At 37.2% G+C, this 13,236-nt stretch overlaps 1 protein-coding gene across 3 annotated transcripts in view; it reads right to left on the reverse strand.

The window, feature by feature from the left end:
- LOC105222913 (tachykinin-like peptides receptor 99D) overlaps positions 1–13,236 on the reverse strand; it is a 453,112-nt gene that overhangs the window by 157,212 nt on the left and 282,664 nt on the right. The gene's annotated exons all lie outside the window — the stretch shown is intronic.

Below are 13,236 nucleotides of genomic sequence, written 5' to 3' on the forward strand. Positions count from 1 at the left end.
CCTGTTAAAAAAGACATGCGCTTATATAAACGTACTTTTGCTTAAATAGCAAAGCTATTAGTTTGACGCACCGTATGAGGGTCGATAATGTTCAAAGCTGTTGAATCGACAATACGAGATTACTATAGTAAGTATAGTAAAATGAAATTCATTATTTGCATTCAATTAACATAGTATATGTAGTAAGAATTAACTGATTTAGGTCAAATATATATTGATTTTTTTTTTTGAAAACTTGTCATTCTGATTTTTTTAAATTTAATTGTCGAAAACTGGGTGTACCAAAGACCTAAACATTCCCTTCATACGCACATTACACTAATCAGGAAAAATTTGGCGCACCCCGGTACAACGCAACACACCACCACTGTGAAACCCATACTCAAACATCAACACACAGGACAACACAACACAGCGTCTGAATACCAACAGATAACAAAAATGCTGATTCTCGCTAAAGCGCGTTACATTCGTTTCGTCAATCGGCCTGAGCGCCAAGTCAATATTCAATATACTTGTAAGCTAGCAGGCTACCTTCATTTGTTGTGACCACCATTCGCGTTAGCTACGGTTGACATCGGAATCTTTTAGATACAGTTATTATCTTAAACAAGTACCCAGAAATTTTAATAAAATACAAAAAATTTAATTATTTATCAATATTTATTTTTTCGCCTTCAAAGTAATCCCCATCAGATGTAATACTGTCATGCCAACGATTTGTCCAGTCATTGAAACACTTTTCATAAGGATTTTAGGGATGGCCTTCAGCTTCTTCAGCGAAGTTTGTTGTATCTCCTTGATCAACTGAAAACGGGTTTTACGCAACGGCAATCTTAGTTTGTTTACCTAGTGTTAAGAATTTATTTTTTTTAATCTTTCGCACAATCTATACTATTTTCAATATTATTTTCAGAAGAGAAAAAATTTTAGCGACTACAATAGAAAATTAAACACCTTCTAAAAGAAGACAGACGCTATTACATTTTTTGTAGAAATTTCGACCTCTTAAATCATTGTTTTGCTATTTGCAAAAGTATTGCTGAAAATGTCTTCGTAAACATAAGGCCTACGGTTAACCAGACAGGCTGGCAGACACGCAACGTGTAAAAATAAATGTACTGTTGAGATTTAATGGTAATTAATTATTCTGTGCGAAATAGATTTTTGGAGTGTGAAAGCGGAAGACATATCATTTGGCGCAGTCTGAATCATGTTAAAAGAAATTTGTTCTATGAAGAAAATTTGTAGTTATTTTATTTTGATTTGTTAAAGTTGTAGCTAATATGCTTTCTGAAAGTAAAATAATTGTATCGAAAAAAGTGGTGCGAAATCAAAATTGTTAAATTTGCAGGAAGAAGGGTTTGGAATTCGGTTTTGTTGCAAAGAAAATAAATACACCCAAATTTATTTTTAAGTGTATTTTTAGTGTTTGTTTTATCTTCCTCACCCTCACTTCTGGCGCAAATTTTTAGTGCCTCTGTCATTTTGTTTACAGTATTCTATCGTTTACAGTAAGTACCGACCGCCAATTATTTTGTTTACCCTTCGTAAACTTTCATATTTCAAAGTGTTTGCCTAAGCATTTCGAAATTTCAAAGTATTAATTTGCATAGGACTGTTTTCTTTACCCTTCGGTATTTTATGTATTTGAAGCTTTATTTAATTAAATAACGCGATTAACTAGGTTTCACAGTGCCGTTGTCATCCCTCATATTTTATTTTTTCAATTTAGCGAGTACTTATGTATAAGGTGTACTGAATTCTCATAAAATTATACTTACTTAGTATAATCACTGAATGGAAGGTGGAGATGTTTAGTACTTAGTAATCACTAAAATACTTTAGTAGAGTGTTTTTGAACATCAGAAAATACAAATTATAAAATTGTTGACTTTAGATTGAGTTAGTTGCTCGTTAAGATTACCAGGAGGGTCTCATCAGTATTTACTCTACAAAACTAAAAGCGAAAGTTATGAAAAATATATATTCGACTCAGTTCGGAGTCCTTCAAACGAGACCACTATAAAAGCTATTACCTTCTTATTCGATTCAAATTTCTGGCCAGCGAGTGATTTTCTTAAAATTGTAATCAGCCCAAAAACTCGGATTTCTATGACCTTTCTCTTTTTACATGTGGATAGACCACATAGATCACACCTTCTGAATATCAGAATAGGTGAATATCAATACCCGAGCTGATTGAAAAGTCTTTGTCTTCTTCGGACTAGTTTGTCGAGTGAAGTCCGCTGTTTCGACAGCTTGTTAACTTGATGGTTAACATCTATTAGGCCATAACTCAAAATTAATCAGCAAGCGAAATTATTACAGACTGTCTTAAAATTTATGCAACACAGGTTTAATTAGACGTCTTATCATACTCAGGTTACTACGTTTATGCAGAGTTTAAGCTGTTATTATTTATTCAAATTATGTTCATCTTCATATCAGAGTTTAAAGGTAATTTAAAGTTCAGACTTTTTGGCGATTTAAGTGTAATAAATGTTGTCATAAAATCTCATAGGCTTATATGCCCCCCAGCTTTGAGCAAATGTTGCAAGTAAAGAATGTGGGTATAGCAGACGTGAGCTAATTTGAACATGCTTAAGTAGTAAGATAAGTACGAGTATATGGTACATAGCTACCTTCACGCTGCACGTAAGTACTTCACTTCAGCTTGCCTCATATTATATGAAACTAGCAGCCCACACGGCTTCCCACGTGTTTAACAATCAAAAATTATAATTTTGTACACACTCTCCCACACATACTTTCTCGTTTTTGGGTGGGGTTTTTAAAATGGAAGGAAATTCGATCATGAAAGTATTGGACTACTCACAACCCGTTATAAAGAATCGTAAAATTATAAAATTATAAATTTTTTCACTGGTTTAACAAATTGTTGTTGGATTACATACAAAAATGAGTTTACATATTTACAATTCTCAGTGCCATGTTTTCGAATCGTTATAACTTATAACTTTATGAAACTATGTGAAACCCCTATATATTTTTTTACTTTTGCAATTATTTGCTACAGAGTATTATAGTTTTGTTCACCTAACGGTTGTACGTATCACTTAAAACTAAACGAGAGAGATACAGAGTTATATATATATAAATGACTAGGATGATGAGAAAAGTTGAAATTTTTTTAAAAAAGTGGGCGTGGCTCCGCCCTCTACTAAGTTTAATGTACATATCTTCTAAACCATTTAAGCTACGACAAACAAATTTGCTGAGTACGAATCCTAAAAGAATTTCCACCGACTATGTAGAAATGAATGAAATCGGAGGCTTACCCCCCTGGCCCTCTATATAACGGTACAGTTAAAAACTACTAAAAGCGCGATAAAACCATAATTAAATATGCCAGGGACGTTAAATTTTACCACCGAGATGGTATGAGGGAGTCCCATATCTCGGGACACGTCCAAACCGATTTCGACAAAATTTAGTACGTAGCATTCGTCTTACAATGAGAAAAAGAGCGAAATCGGATAATAATCACGTCTACTTTCCATATAGCACAATTTTAAATTCCACTTGATTCGTTCAGTTTCTTGTACACAAATCAAGAAGAAATTAATATAACGGGGTAAAACCTTGGACGAATAATGTCTTTAGTGTGTGCCACCTTATGAAAAAAATTGTTTAAATCAAATAAGGTATCGAATATTTAGCCCACAGTATCCATAGTTGACTTTTAATCGAAAAGGTAGGTGAGATATATGTACGTATAATTTGTGATATACATATATGATCAAATTTAAGAGATGATCCTTCTCTTATAATGGTTTGTCTGCATATCAAAAATGGAAGGAATCGGACCAATACTTCCCTTAATCTCCCATATACTTAACCCCTTGACGTATTTCCATGAGCCCGGCTCGTGGTACAATTTCTGTGCCTAACATGATTATCACGAGCGTGGCTCGTGGTGTGTAAAAGTGGACATTTGATGAAGAGAATTGAAATTTTCCCGTTATTTTCGGCAAATAATGTAAACAAAAAACATTGCTTCAGTTGAGTGCATTATCTACTGCAGATCAGTTTTATATTTAAATTTGTAAAACAAGTGTGCGACAGTTCGTAAGCATCAAAACTGGTTTGTTTAGTGCAAGTTGCATACGAACAGTTGGAAGCGAATTTTGTTGCGCTAATTGATACGTCAAGGGGTTAATATAAAGATTTTCGAACTTCCAGGTAACTTTATGCTGGATATATCGGCCAATATTTGAGTTATTGCAATGAAAGAGAGGGTGTTTTACTCATAAAAATATGCCTTCACGCCTAAAATTGATATATTTGAGAGAAAATTTAGCTTAGGCCCTATATAACTAATATCAGGATTTTCGAACATCCGGCTGACTTCACTCAATATGATTTACACTTTAAAGTATTTCTCAGGCTTTGATTCATGCAAGCTGCAAGGGTATAAAATGTTCGGTTGCACCCGAACTTAGCTCTTCCTTACTTGTTTTGTATTATTATTAATTATTTCTAATTTTTGTAAAAAGGCCTTTACTACGGGTAGGCCATTTAAAGTTGACCCATTTGTTTCTAAAAAAAAAGAACAAAAGAAAACAATGTTTTTTGTTCATTTCAAAAATAATTTATTTTGGTCCAAGGGGATTTGTTTCAGCTAATATTTAAAAATTAGATCGCGTAAATGGGCACCTTTAGCTTTGACAGCTAAATGCACTCTTTTTTCGACATTTTCCATGACTTTGGCCAATGTTTCGGATGATATGGCGGCTGTTTCACGTCGAACGTTGGCTTTCAGTTGAGCTAAGGTCTTTGGCTTATTAGCGTATACCTTGGATTTCAAATAACCCCACAAATAAAAGTCTGGTGGCGTCAAATCTGGTGATCTCGGTGGCCAGTCAACATCACCATTTTTCGATATCAATCGCCCGGGGAAAAATGGTCGCAATAAATTGATTGTTGGTCGAGCTGTATGGCATGTAGCCCCGTCCTGTTGAAACCAGAAGTTATCCATGTCATTTTCGCGAATAATGGGTATCACAAAATCCGTTATCATGGCTCGATAACGCTCACCATTGACTGTTGTCGTGGCTCCATCATCGTCTTCGAAAAAATACGGTCCGATGATCATATTCGCGCAAACACCGCACCAAACTGTTACTTTTTGGTCATAAAGAGGCTGTTCTTCAATTAATTGAGGATTTTCGGTGGCATAAAATCGGCAATTTTGCTTGTTTACGCCTCCATTCAACGAGAAATGTGCCTCGTCTGACATGATGAGTTTTCGCCAAAAGTCAAGTTCGTTTGAATATAAAGCTGAACAAGTTCAGCGCGTTCTTTTGGAGTGTACTGTTCCATGGTATAAAATGTCTTCGAATGACGCTTCTAACGCGGTATGACATTAGCCGATTTGTCAGCGCTGTTAAAAGTAACAGCGTTGCCAGATGGGTCAACTTTAAATGGCCTACCCTTTTTTGTTTAAAACATCTTATGTATATTTTCGCTATTCCGTGCGGTTTGTAGCTCCTTAATTAAATCAATTTTTATTAAACGGCAACTGATCTGCGTCTGAAATGAAATATACGTACGTAATGACGTTGACCTGATGGTGGTAGAAGGCTACTTATTAGATGATACACTTGTCCCTATTATTTCTTTCTTTCAAATGACGCCATTTGAAAAAGCTTATTGTACCAACGTACATATGTTGTTTAAAAAATGTACAAAATGTGTGTGATTATTTGTCAATAAATTTTTGATTGGCTGCGGTGTCTACTGGTGGGATATTGACTTTTCCAGAAGCACACACTATTTGGTTATTCAGCTCATTTTTTGGTAGAACACTTAGAGCAGGTCCTATTCATGGCTCCGATTTGGACGGAAAGCTGTTGAGCATAAACTTCATTACGACCTCTAGTCGTTGATGTCCGTTGTCTTTCTCTCTGATTATGAAAGCATTGGAAACGCTCAGAGCTCGAATCTCTAGAACGAGCTTGTATATTTCTAATATTTTGTTCTTCAATCAGCTGCACACGCTGTAATTTTATTTAGTAAGCAGCTGCGTGTGCTCGACACTTGATTATCCGGCACGCGATTGCGATGTGAATTTTCTTCGAATTGTAAGACAACTATCAATTAATAATGAATATTCTTCATCACGGCATGTTTTTGATACCCTCGCCTAATTTTAAAAGAGAGTACGAGCTATTAAAGTCATCGCCTCTGAACAAACAAATATCTTAGGTTACCAGCGAAATATAGAGTTATATTTTATTTTGTAGGTTACAATCGGTAATAGAGTTATAAATACTTATAATATTTGCAAGCAAAGGAAGTTTTAAAAGTTCTTGATAGTTTGGAAAAAAATTGTGCTTTTGCCTAATACTCGCTAAAGCCGAACATTCTTTAAAGATGTGATGAAGAGATAGCGTGCTTGCGCAGAGAGGGTAAGATGGTATTACTTTGCTAATAAGGAGGTGTGACGTGTGAAGATGGTAGCGTGTGAGCGTGATATATTCTTAGGATATACAACCTATTTCCTTGTGGGATTGAAGGTTGAATACCGATGGTCGAAACGCTTCCATTCCTTATGTGTTTCATTTCGTGAACATAGCAACCAGTATATCACAGAGGTCGTTTCTGTCATGTGGCTCATATTATAGGATCGACGCTGATTCAAAAAACCGAGGTGCGTGGTCAGCATGCTCATTTCCCATAATACAAAAATTTCCGGGCACTCAGAGCAGTGCAACTTTATGACTATATTTAACGCACAGGTCACGAATATTCGAGATACATATGTGAGGAAGTGTTGAGGATCTTACAAACAGCAGATAGACAACAAAAGCTGTCTGAGTAAACAAAAAATTGTCTTTGCTTTGTATCGCATTTTCTAGTGCTTTGAAAACGGCAAAAGCCTCGTCTATAAGTATCGACGAGTAAGGAAGAATCCTGCCTGTAATAAATTTTCCATTAGGTTTGGAGAGCAAAAGCTGTGTTTATCGCTTTGGACCCCCCTTGTGTAAATTGCAGTCCAATTGTATTCTTCATAGGTTTCATTAATTCTACGAAGAGTTTTTGAAATACTAAGTTACTGGTGTTGCTGAAGGTGTGAAGGAACATGTTGATAGTTTCTTTTTTTAACAACCATTCCGGCTGTTTGTATATTGGGGGCGGATATATGTTTAAGTCTTTTCCGTATTTGATACAGCGGAGTAAAGTAGATTTTAACCTGAAGTTCGTTTATGTCGTGACGCGTAAATTACGGTTTTATTTAAGCTGGCATTTGGAGAGTTCGAGTACATCAATTTTGAAATTAGTTGCATCATCCGATCGTATACCCTTTCCTTTATTGTTGGTAGGCCACATTCCGCCAAGATACAATTAATAGGTTATGTAGGGAAAGCATTTATACTCCGACGGCTCACTGCTTGAAAAGGAGGTTCCAACAGTTTCAGATTATAGTTTGCGCATGACTCATAGGTAAACCGTAGTCGATTTTAGTGAGTATTAAAGCTCTTGTAGCGTTCATTAGAGAGTTGGGATGAACCAACGGATTCTATTACAATATATTCAAAAACTAACTGTGGATTATACATTTTGTCTTTTTACAAATATGTAGTAATTTACATATTTGCAATTTGCAATAGAAATTGCTCACCAGATTTCATGTCCCATTCCTTAAGGGGTTAGGGGTAGTCAGAATTTTCAAAATTTTTTTTTTTTTTTACATTTTCGTTAAGTGTAATATCTGTGAAATATTCTCTGAAAATTTCACGTTGATCCCATAATTAGTTTTTGAGTTATTCGACAAATAACAAAGAGAGCTCGGGCACTTCAAAGCAAAAAGGCAAACTTTAAACGCGTTTTTCTCAAAACTATGATTTTGAACTGGTGACAACTCTAACTCGAAAACTGCTCAGTAGATTTTAATGAAATTTACACAGATTTTCGAATACATAATAAACTCAGGCCTGATCGAAGGATTTTTTTTCAAAGTTTCAATTTTTTAAGACCAATTAACTGTTGATTTTTTCCCAAAAATTTAGAAAAAAATTTCCTGAGGCCACCATTTTGTTAATTTTGGGAAAAAAATTAAATCCTTCAATAAGGCCCGAGTTTACTGACCCGATTGATTTTAGATGAATCTCCAAGGACTTATAGTTGTCACCACAAGTACCTTTTTTTGGAACTGGGTCAACACAAACAACTATAACTTTGGAAATTAATTTTTGTTTTAATTGGATTTAGTCCTGAAAAGAACTTTGTTTATATTGAAAAAAAAACAGAACTTTATTTTGGGTTGAATTGTCTGCTACACAAATTTAAGGTATGTATATACCTTTATACATTGCGTATGGACAATATATTGTAGTAAAATTAGTTTAACTCCACACACGACTGCTGCGTAGTGGGTCGACCGAACGACTGAGTTTTTATAGCGGTGGTATTTTTACATATATACATACATGTACATATGTTTTTTTTAATGAAAAAAAAAACACTTTATTTTTTGACATTGACTCTTCTCCAGTATCCCTGTGATTTTTCAAATAACTCACAATTTTAAACGTATGATATATTTCGAATGCAATATCCAAATTAAATAATGCTATATACTCGTAATGTTATTGAAGCACACTTAAATATGAAGTCATTTGTTTTGACAACGACTAATTCCAAACATAGTACATTATTTGGTTCTATAATCAATAGTTTTCGCAGCACACGCGATTTAAGAAAGTTTTTCAGTAATGTTTTCAGAATTTGGATTACTTTATTAGAGTTTTTGTATGAATCCATAACTTTTTTTATTTAGTCTATGTTCACCATAGATAATGTAGCTTCTCAACCGAACCTATTCAGTGCAAACAAACATACAAACAATCAAATATTTCCTCTTTGGATAGAGTCATATGTAGAAGTTCACGCAAGTGAGGAAGGTTCTCTGATCGCCATTCACTTGGGAGTGGCCAGAAACGATTCTTTTACATACGGCTCAAGCACCTCACGACTTCCGGTCTTTGATCAAGTATCCTCTGGCGGGCTAAACTGAGCAGGCGAAAAATCCTCTCCACAGCTTTGTACACTGGGTTTGCGACCCACCACGTAAAAAACGCACCCAATGAAAAAGTATAAGCAGTTTCGGATGAGAGACCCCCTCTTAAATGACGACCATGACAAACGAACTAAGGATTACGAATTGATTGGCAGGCATCTGAAATGATTGATGTCCTTGTGGAAATATAGGCTGACATCACCGTCGTCCAAGAAATGCGATGGACGGGACAAAGACTGAGGCAAGTAGATTCTTGTGGCATTTACTACAGTGGCCATATAAAGAAGCGCAAGTTTGGTGTGGGATTCGTGTACGAGTACTGTCATTCACTCCGATGGATGAACGTCTACATATCGCTGATTCGCGCCCACGCTCGGACGGAAGAGAAGGACGATGTGACCAAAGATGCGTTCTATGAGCGGTTGGAGCACACCTATGAGAGCTGCCCCTCTACAATGTCAAAATCGTACTTGGCGACTTTAACGCCAGGGTGGGCAAAGAAGGTATCTTTGACACTACGGCCGGCAAATTCACCCTCCACGAGGAAACATCCCCAAATGGGTTGAGGCTGATCGACTTCGCCGGGGGCCGAAATATGGTTATCTGTAGTAATAGATTCCAGCATAAGAAGATTCATCAAGCTACCTGGCTGTCTACGGATCGAAAAACTACCAACAGAACGATCATGTTGTGATAGACTGAAGACACGTCTCCAGTGTTTTAGATGTGCGTGCGCTCCGAGGTCCTAACATCGACTCGGAACACTATATTGTTGCAGCCAAGATCCGCACCCACCTCTGTACAGCAAAAATCGCAACCAACAAACACAAGGAAGGTTCGACGTCGAGAAGCTGCAATCACAACAGATAGCCAAACGATTTTCTATTCGACTTGCACTCCTGCTGTCTGAGAGCACTCGTCCACAACTCGGTATAAGGGAACTGTGGGACGGCATTTGAAGCTACTTACGGACAGCTGTAACCGAAACCATTGGTTTTCGGAAAACACAAAAGAACCGCTGGTACAACAAAGAGTGCCGTGTCGCAGCGGAGAGAAAACCGACTGTCTACCTCGCAACGTTACGATCGACCACAACACGTGCGGGATGGGATAGATACCGAGAGTTTAAGAGGCAAGCGAGACGCATTTGTAGACAGAAAAAGAAAGAGGCCGAAATGCGTGAGTACGAAGAGCTTGATAAGCTGGCCGACAGGGGTAATGCTCGAAAATTCGACGAAAAATGCGGCGGTTAACAGAAGGTTTTAAGACCAGAGTATACTCTTTTAGAACCCTCAAAGGTGATTGCCGGACGAGCTATTCAAACACGGCGGCGAAGAACTGATAAGGAGTATGCATCAGCTCCTTTGTAAAATATGGTCGGACGAAAGCATGCCCAACGGTTGAAATTTAAGTGTACTCTGTCCAATCCACAAAAAGGGGGACTCCACAATCTGCTTCAACTACCGTAGGATAAGCCTCCTGAACATCGCGTATAAGGTTCTACCGAGCGTATTGTGCGAAAGATTAAAGCCCACAGTCAATAAACTAATTGGATCTTATCAGTTTGGCTTTAGACCTGGAAAATCAACAACCGACCAGATATTTACCATGCGCCAAATCTTGGAAAATACCCGTAAGAAGAGAATCGACCACCTCTTCGTCGATTTCAAAGCTTTTGATATCACGAAAAGGAGCTGCCTTTATGCCGCGATGTCTGAATTTGATATCCCCGCGAAACTAATACGGCCGTGTAACCTGACTTAGAGCAACACGAAAAGCTCCGTCAGGATCGGGAAGGACCTCTCCGAGCCGTTCGATATCAAACGAGGTTTCAGACAAGGTGACTCCCTATCGTGCCACTTCTTCAACCTGCTGCTGGAGAAAATAATTCGAGCTGCACAATTTAATCGAGCAGGTACAATCTTTTATAAGAGTGTACAGCTGCTGCCATATGCCGATGATATTCATATCATCGGCCTCAACACCCGCCCGTTAGTTCCGCTTTCTCCAGACTGAACAAGGAAGCAACGCAAATGGGTCTGGCAGTGAACGAGGGCAAGACGAAATATCTCCTGTCATCAAACAAACAGTCATCGCCCTCGCAACTTGGCTCTCACGTCACTGTTGACAGTCATAACTTTGAAGTTGTAGATAATTTCGTCTATTTATGAACCAGTATTAACACCACCAACAATGTTAGCCTGGGAATCCAACGCAGGATTACTCTTGACAACAGGTGCTACTTCGGACTGAGTAGGCAATTGAAAAGTAAAGTCCGCTCTCTACGATCAAAAACCAAACTCTATAAATCACGCATAACTCCCGTCCTGCTAAGTGGTGCAGAGGCTTGGACGATGACAACAACTAATGAGTTGATGTTGCGAGTTTTCGACAGAAAAGTTCTGCGAAAGATTTATGGTCCTTTACGCGTTGGCCACGGCGAATATTACATTCGATGGAACGATGAGGTGTACGAGATATACGACGACATCGACATAGTTCAGCGAATTAAAAGACAGCGGCTACCCTGGCTAGGTCACGTTGTCTGAATGGACGAAAACACTTCAGCTCTGAAAGTATTCAACGCAGTACCCACCGGGGGAAGCAGAGGAAGAGGAAGACCTCCACTCCGAGGGAAGGACCAGGTGGAGAAGAGCCAGGCCTCGCTTGGAATATCCAATTGCGCCACGTAGCGAAAAGAAGAAACGACTGGCGCGCTGTTGTTAACTCGGCTATAATCGTGTAAGCGGTGTCTACGCCAGAAGAAGAAGAAGTGTGTGCGTGTTTAATGTTATGTCATCTGTAAATGTAGGACTTGTGTCTAGGACATATTTATTATTATTAAATGTGCATTGCATGTAAATGCATTATGTATATGTATATGTATATGTATATTAATATATAAATATATATTTATACATTTATATTTAGTAGTATTTCGGCTTTGCTGATAAGTAAGCATGTCCAATGATTTTTGAACAGAGGGGAATGTCACCTACAAGGATTGGGTTGAAATCAGGTTTTCGCTAATTTCAAGTATTTTCGCCACTAAATTATAGGGTATCAAATATTCTACTTTCAGTTAATTTTGCTGAGATATTTTACATACTGACAGATATACTATATAATTTCCATTACATATCTCACACATTGACCAATATTATCGGTAGAAAGTTAGCCAAAGTCTCTGGGGTTTACATTTCTACTACCTGAGGCTTTAATAGCTATGATTCGATTTTAACAATTTCTATACCTGTATGTGTTTGTGCAATGTTTTATTCGGATATACTCATTGGTGCTTGATTCGAGTACTGGAAAATGAAAGAACCAAATAAAATTTTAAATTGTCTTGCGAGTATATGGAAAATAAACGTATTTGCAATCCGATTGCGCCCATTTTTAGAATATAGCATAGAACCGTGTAAATGTTATGTTTTAAATTTGTTTGAGTAGGTCCGGAAATATCTAGGCGGTGCCACACCCATCGTCTAATTTTGACACATTTTCCCATGAATCTATCTTGGGCCATGCTGCATTTAAATTTAAGTAGTGGTCCTTATAGGATTTGATCTAAGTGAATTTGGAAGCGTTAGTGATTTTGGAGAAATAAACATTATACATTGTATACCTATTAGAGGGCGGGATCACGTCTATTTTTTCAAACCTTTGAGCTATTGTAATGGACTGTACCAAATTTCAGATTTACATATATCTTAATTAAGTTACGCCCATCTACAAAGTCGTCCTCACTTTTTTGCCAAGAATATGGGTAGCAAGCTTCGTTAACATATCTTACATTACCATTGTTTGCCAAAGAACATGTGAACCAAGTTTCATCAAGATATCCTAATTTTTACTCAAGTTACAGCTTGCATGCACGAACGTACAGATGGACAGGCAAAAAGTGATCCTCAACTCCTCTCCTCATTCTAATCATTTATATATTAATAACCCTATATTTCGCTTAGCTTTAAGTGATACGTACAACCGTTAGGTGCACAAAGCTATTAGTTATACTCTTTAGCAACATGTTGCTAGATTATAAACACTGGCAAGTAGAAGTTTGAAATTTAGAGGTAATTCGTTAATACCGATAATGGAAACCCGTTGAGAATTGTGGCAGTTAAATTTAGTAATTTTGTATGTAAAAAAATGTCATTCCGTTTTATTATTAAACAGCCATCGCCAAA

The sequence above is a fragment of the Bactrocera dorsalis genome, chromosome 2 (genome assembly GCF_023373825.1).
Source record: "Bactrocera dorsalis isolate Fly_Bdor chromosome 2, ASM2337382v1, whole genome shotgun sequence".
Lineage (NCBI taxonomy): Eukaryota > Metazoa > Arthropoda > Insecta > Diptera > Tephritidae > Bactrocera > Bactrocera dorsalis.